The following is an 8,154-nucleotide window of genomic DNA, read 5'->3' on the forward strand; positions in this document are numbered from 1 at the left end:
GGCAAAACCTTCCATGCTCCTGGATTGGAAAGATTAACATCGTGAAAATGGCAATACTTCCCAAGGCTATCTACAAATTCAATGCAATACCTATCAAAATTCCAACCTCATTCTTCAAGGAAATAGAAGAGGCAATCTAAAAATTCATATGGAACAATAAAAGACCCCGAATAGCAAAAACGCTCCTCAATGGAAAGAACACTGCTGGAGGAATATCAATACCAAATTTCAAACTCTACTATAAAACCATAGTAATCAAAACAGCTTGGTACTAGCATAAGAACATACCTCAGGACCAATGGAATAGAATTGAAAATGAAGAAATGAACCTACAGACCTATAGCCATCAAATCTTCGATAAGGGAGCTAAAACAATAGAATGGAAGAAAGACAGCCTCTTCAGTAAATGGTGCTGGCAAAATTGGTTAACTGCTTGTAGAAAACTAAAGCTAGATCCTTATATATCACCCTGCACCAGAATCAACTCCAAATGGATCAAAGACCTTGAACTCAAAGCAGACACTCTGAAAACATTACAGGATGGAATAGGAGAAACCCTAGGTCTCCTTGGCGCAGGCCGAAATTTTCAGAATAGAGACCTGGAAGCACAACAAATCAAAGAAAGGTTGGACAAATGGGATTGCATGAAGTTGCAGAGTTTCTGCATGGCAAAGATCATAGCTAGCAAGATCAATAGAAAGCCCACGGATTGAGAGAAGATCTTCATTAGCCATACAACAGACAAGGGTCTCATATCTAAAATATTCTTGGAACTCATATAATTAATTCCCTCAACAACAAATCCTCAAAGAAACAACTGCGCAATAAATAAGTGGGCTAAAGACTTGAAGAGAAACTTCTCTGAAGAAGAAAAAGGATGGCCAATAGACACAAGAAGAAATGCTCAACCTCCCTAGCCATAAAAGAAATGCAAATCAAAACAACATTGAGATACCACCTCACCCCAGTTAGAATGGCTATAATCAAGAACTCTAACAACAGATGCTGGAGGGGAGGTGGACAGAAGGGAACTATACTTCATTGTTGGTGGGAATGTAAACTTGTTCAACCACTTTGGAAAGCAGTATGGAGGTTCCTCAAAAGACTTCACATAGAGCTCCCCTATGACCCAGCAATCCCACTTTTGGGCATTTACCCAAATGTTTACAAACAAGACCACACTAAAGCTACCAGCACAGCTATGTTTATTGTAGCATTATTTACCATAGCTAAGATATGGAACCAACCCAGATGCCCCTCAGTACATGAATGGATCAAGAAAATGTGGTATATATACTCAATGGAATTCTATGCCTCCATCAGAAAGAATGACATTGCCCCATTTGTTAGGAAATGGAAAATCTTGGAAAAAATTATATTAAGTGAAGTTAGCCAGGCCCAAAGAAACATAGGTCCCATGGTTTCCCTTATTTGCAATATCTATTATATGTATGAGTCAACTGGAAAAGGTCAGATAATGTGATGTTAGGAAAATGAACCCTTAGATATGTATTTTAAAGCTTTTTTATTTCACGCACTTGTTTCTAACGCATTTATAACATTATCTCTTTGTTGCTTTGTATGTCCCTCCCCCACAGTATAACCCCTGCTTTCACTATATTTTATGTTAGTATAACTTGTGGGGGAGATGGGGAAAAACAAGTCATTTAAGGATACAGGTGGACCTGTTGCAACAATGAGAAGTACAAGTTGTAATGTCCAAAACGAGCTTTACAATGTTGGTGAAGGGGGCGGGGGGGAGTAAGGGGAAAGATTGGGGGGGGGGGGAGGCTGGGAAGGGATGTGAAGAGTAAACAAAGGAGGAGGCTGCAATGCTTGATAAGAAATATACGCATTATCTTGCCCATGTAATTGTAACCCCTCTGTACTGTATGTTCACAAAAATATAAAATTAAATTAAATTTTAAAAAAACATATAGATATCGCTATAGAATATTGGTTCACTTGCTCACTAAATTCGTGTGTAAATTCACAGGTCAGTCAGACTAATCTCGTAAAATGGTTTAGCTTGAGCCCTCATTCTAGATTTTAATCTTATTACCATGCATAGTAGTGAAGACAACATAGCTATTCTATAAGAACAGACACATAGAAGAATGTAACAGAATTGTCAAAAAAATTGTATTGTCAATAGATTTGTCAATATTGTCAATAGAATTTGAAAAGGATGTCATGAGCTTATGAAATAAAAATAAAAATTGGATGTACTGGCACTATTGCCTCTCTAGATTTAAAAAATGATCTTAGCCTAATATTTCAATCCTTATACAAAATTTAAAATAAAAAATGATTATCAAAAATGTGAGATGTGAAAACTTATAAAAATAAATGTAAACATTAATGACATTGCACCAGTAAAGCTTTCTAAAAATTTGACATTGAAAGCATTAGTGGCTAAAAAAAGCAAGACTAAACAGGATAATATCAACTGATAACCTTTCATAATTCAGAGGAGACTATAACAGAAGTGAAAACATATCCAACAGAGAGAGGGCACATATCTGTTAATACTACAATGTTAATACTACAATGATCCTGAGTCTTAAGTATTTTTGTATCTTCTAAATCTATATACAATTTTTCCTGAATAGGATATTTCTTTAAAGAACATATGTAAATTAATAGTCAATAGGAGGAGCATTAAATTCCTCTTTAGTATATAAGAAAAAAGAAAAAGAAAATTCACTAGTATTACCATAATATAAAAATACCACACAAAATATAGTAATGAATTTGTGGAGAAATTTATATCCCCCACATAGCGGATCAATTTGTATAATACTGCAATCATTTCAATAAGCAACTTTTCAAGTCTTCAAAAGGTCAAAGAGAATTGTATATGATCTAGACATTACACTTCTAGGTATGTAGAAGTAAAATACTTGTTTGGACAGGAAATGTAGTTCATTGACAGTGCAGTTGAATAGTATGTGTGAGACCCTGGAAATAAAACCCCAAAAATAAATTTTAAAAAGACACACTGGATAAATTCCTGTAAGTGAATTTATATCTACTTTAATGTCTGTTCTAAATTTTACAGAATTTCTATTTGAAGAAATGCAAGTTTGTTAAATTTAGGCTTGGAAAATCTATGAAGGTACAATTCACTTCCAAAGCACTAAAATATATACAATAAAAGGAGATATGGGAAGGAAATGGGAAGGGGAAACATCAAGGAGGCAACAATGCTTGATAAGAAATGTACTCATTATCTTACCCATGTAATTGTAACTTCTCTGTACGATATTCTCACAATAAAAATAAAAGAACAGCAACAAAAATAAAAAATAAAATAAAATAAAAAAATAAAAAGGAGATAATATATTGCATGTGAATTACATGTTAACAAGGAAAAAAAAGGTATTGTTAAATATTCTTCACACAAAATGCAGTATATCAAAAAAGATGTTTTCGATGTTGGCTAAAAACTCTTTGTAAATGACAGCTTTTAGAACAAAGATGTGATTAGTGTTCATTTTGAGTTTATACAGAGATAATTCAATCAAAATGTGTCTGTGATACCTGGAGTACCTAGGAATAATGTTTCACTTATAAGTAATTGATAACCTTTTCTAGAAGAAACATTAACAAATGACAGAAGACACAAATCTGTGCATCTGAATTTATGAAAGCCATACGTTTCATGCTCAATCCAATTGCTTTTCTCTACGTTGCTAGGGAAAAAAAATGTATTCTCAAGATTACAGCCAATAGCAATGAAAAGAAACAAAATACACAATAATCTTGATTTATTTGTGAAAATAACAAATGAAATAAAACAATTCTACTTAAGGGACTCCAATATTAGTATATATGAAGGTGTTCCTAAATGCCAACTTCCATGGAATTTTTGGAATTTTAATTTCTATAAACATCATAAAACTAGAATAAGAAAACAAATTTAGTGTTGGAGCGAACCACCTGGAATAATTTTATTAATTGTTTTGAAATTACAAAATAATTGATACCATTAAAGAAAATGATCTTTCTTTTGGAAATCAGTTAAAAATTTGTATCACTTGTTATAATTCAAATACCAAGCCAGAGTAATTTTATGTAATCATTACAAATATCATTTTATTACTATCATAAAATAGAATAAAAGCCACTCTCAATATATTACCTACCTATCATTATTCTTAATTCCTAATGACTACTTCAATATTTTAGACAATCTAAATAGTCATGTCTTTAACATATACATAAATATTCTATGCTTTTTACTTAACATTTTCCAGGGGCATGTATTCATGTTCCTAAGAAATGTTCACAGCAGTTAAAAGATGCTTTTGTGAAGTTAATGGGATACATTGTGTTGTTGTTGTTGTTTGCAAGGACTGGAAATAGTTCATAAGCCTTTTATGCTCAAAGAGAGCACTCTACCACTTGAGGCATAGAGCTAATTCCTGTTTTTAGTGGTTAATTGGAGATAAGACTCTAACAAGTACTTTTATGCCTGGGCTAGTTTTGAATACAATTCAAAGATCTTAACATCCAGAATAGCTAGAATTATAGGTGTCAGTCACTGGCACTTGATTTGCTGTATATATATATGAAGGCAGACAACCTCTAAAATATTATGCTACTATTTTTGACCTTTTTAATTTTAGAGGTATTCAGTTTATTTTTCTAAAAGTTTCCTAGAAAAAAGTAATTAAAATTTCAATAGAACTTCAAGGGAATTTTAGAGATACACATGATATTTTAGTAACATGTACAGTATATTTCTTGAAAAAATTCTGTTCAAAAAATATTTGTGTGTAATGACAGGGAGAGGGGAAGTTAATTTGTACGGGTTAGGAAATTGCAATGCTTCAAAATTCTATTCAAAAATTTGTTGTAAGAATATAGTCAAGCTACCTGATATGGTATATTTTTTTGTTTATTTGTTCAAAATTTTAGAACATAGTCAAGATACCTGATATGGTATAGTTTTTTGTTTATTTGTTCAAAATTTTAATATGGATACATGCCCAGTGGTAACATTAAAATTATTAATCATATGACAAATAATAGCAAAACCATAAACATATATCAAACTTTCAATAACTAACACTAATGATGCTAATAATAATTCTGATGAAGATGATGATGAATACAGGGTACCCTCATAATGACAATGTTGTGATTGAAAAGGAAAAACTTTAGACATCTTTGAAACTAGATTCCCCACATTGAATACAGGGTAACTGTATGTAATATAGTTACATACAATAAGAATCACAAGAGGGCAGTTTCGGTATCAAGAAATACAATCACATAAACTGGTAGAGATAGTAAACCTTAAGGTTCTCATGTAGTCTTTCTAATGTATACTCACTTTTCCTGGTGGTATTGTTTACTTATAAATAAAATTATTTATTTCCACATTTTGATGGACTAAGATGTAATTTTCACCTTAGTGTGATTAGTTCAAATAACATTTTCATATTGATACTATTCAAGAACCAAAGTTTTCCAATGATATATTAAGAGTATGTTCTTCAATACTGCTGTAAACATATGATAGAATTTACATAATACCACTTACATATCTATAGTTGCCTTAAAAGGACACAGGCCTTAGAGAAAGGAGATAAATTAATTTTTATGTCTCCGAAAACAATTTGTGAATTTATACCAACAAACTGAATTTGATTCTTTCCTTATTTGTAAGCTAAGGTGGAAAATGTAAGGACTCTACTTTTCTTTTTTCTTGCTCTAGAAGTCAACAAATATATTCTTCAATATTTCTGGTAGATTACATCCATTTACAGATGAGAAATATAAGGTCAACAGTCAATGTAGTGAGTAAATAATGACACTAGAATTTGTGTGAGAGAGGAAGTGGTGCTGTAGCTCAAGTGTTAGAGAGCTTGACTTGAGCAGAAGAACTGGGGAACAGTGCTCAGGCCCAGAGTTCAAGGCCCACGACCGACAGAAAAAAAAAGAATTTGTGTCTGAGCTCTTCGCTCTGTGTGCTTACAAAGAGAGTAATTTAGTGATGAAGAGGATCAATATGAAAAGACTATGATGAAAAAAAGCATACTTTTTGTAAATGGTTGTTTTAGGACAAGGTGACCAGTGATGAGTACATGAAACAGGCTGTTTCAGGGCATAAATAGCAATATATAGAAATCATATTAGTGACAGAAACTGAGAAAATCTTCACCATTCATCTAATCGAATGGGTGGTAGTAGAAGGGTAAAAGAAATCTAAAGTGTTCTACATCTCTGGCCAGACAACTGTGTTAGTGATATTCTTGGTGATAAGGACTACAAGTGGTAATGGAGGATTTAGGTGAAAAAAAACTCTGATAGTTCTAAAGTTTATATTAAACAGATGCAGAGGTAGGTCTGTTTAGGCATCACCAAAATATACACGACCATGAGTATGCAAAATAATAATAAAATTAGGGAGACATTATTAAAGGGAAGAGGAAAAGGAAAGTTCTGACACAAGTGTGAGCAATGTGAGAACCAGTGTCGACAAGATAGGAAGAAAGAGATAAGGAAACAAGAAAGTAACAAAAAACAGATTTAAAGAAGTAAACAAAGGAAAGAATTTGCAGGAAGAAAAGGTCAAAACTGTTACAGAGATATTGAAGGAAATATGCTATTTAGATATGAAAACTAAAAGGACATAGACAAGTTCAATAAGAACAGTGTTTTAGTGAACTGGTAGACATGAAACTCATATTGATAAAATTTTGAGAAATGAATGTGAAGCCATAAAATTCTCGATCCATGAATTCAACAGATCCTGTTGATTTTAAATGTTGGAAACAAATGCTTTTATCTTGACCTGAGGAGAATTATATAGATATAACTTTCATGAACTTTCCTTAGAGGTATTCTGTGAATATTTTTGAAGACTTTGTTTAGCCAGGAGATTATAGGTTGAACTACAGAACAGACAAAACTAATTTGTCCTATAGTTAAAATGAGCAACCATTTTATCCACATCAGTTTGGGATTTCATTGAAATATCTTTAAATAAGTTTTGGTATCTTATCAGCCTATTCATTATATATGTAGTACAAGTAACACCAAGTATTAGATTGAACATACAGCTTTACTGATGTTACTAAAGACTCCACGAATTGATTCTTCTTTATAATAGAAATGCCTCAATAAGCATTGACACATCATAACTGCCATATACTCTATTTAAGTCTAGTTCTTGTTAGGGATATCTCCATGCTGAAGTAACCCTTTCAGTCAACCTTTCATAAATTCTTATATGTAGGAAGTGCTCTTATAAACATCAAGATTTTATCGAATGGAATTTCTCAGTCATTACCCTCAGTACTAGGATTAAATGCCTAAAAAGATAAGACATTTTTCTTTAATAACTTTCTTTCATTTTCACATACATATTTGCAAGTAGGGAAGGATTCTGATGTAACAATAATACAGTGGTGACTTGTAATAACACAATATCTAGGATCTAGTGTTAATTCGGATACTTACTAATCAGCTCCAAATTTTGTGGATATTTATATTTCTCCTCTGTAAACTAATGAGCTCTAAGAAAATGTCCCTAAGGAGCCTTGCAATTCCAACATCACTGTTTGTCTCAAAATGCTTTAAATTCTACATCCTTTAATGTGGGCATAGGGTTATACTCTCGAACTTTTCTCCGCAGAGAGTGTGTACTACCCTATTGCTTAACATGGCAAAAGTACCTTCATACATAGACTGGACGTGTGCAAATAAGAAGTGGTAGTTGAACAATGTTATGAGCAGTTTGTACAGATGAAATGGAAATAGAGCAACTATGAACTCAAAAAGAATGTGCAAAAAAGACAGAGGCCCAAAGTAGAATGTGCCAAAAGGAAATGCTGAAGTTTATAAGTCTTCATATATTTTGGAGAAAAAGCCAAGTAAACATTCTGCATGTACCTACATTAAGTGAGCGGTATTATATTGGTCTCTCATTTACTTGGAAGTTATATATTATGTCTTTTTATACTTTAACTGGGGACAATGATCTGCTGTCAGTTATTTTCTTCTCCCCTTCTTTTGTACTTCCACTTACATAAGTTTTATATAAAAAGACATACTTGAGCTTGCATATTTAAATTCTTCAAAATTATCTGAAATACATCATACTTCTGGCAGCCTCCAATATCTTTCTCAAGTGAATATTTT

The sequence above is a fragment of the Dipodomys spectabilis genome, unplaced genomic scaffold, assembly GCF_019054845.1.
Source record: "Dipodomys spectabilis isolate Male_0828 unplaced genomic scaffold, ASM1905484v1 ptg000149l, whole genome shotgun sequence".
NCBI lineage: Eukaryota > Metazoa > Chordata > Mammalia > Rodentia > Heteromyidae > Dipodomys > Dipodomys spectabilis.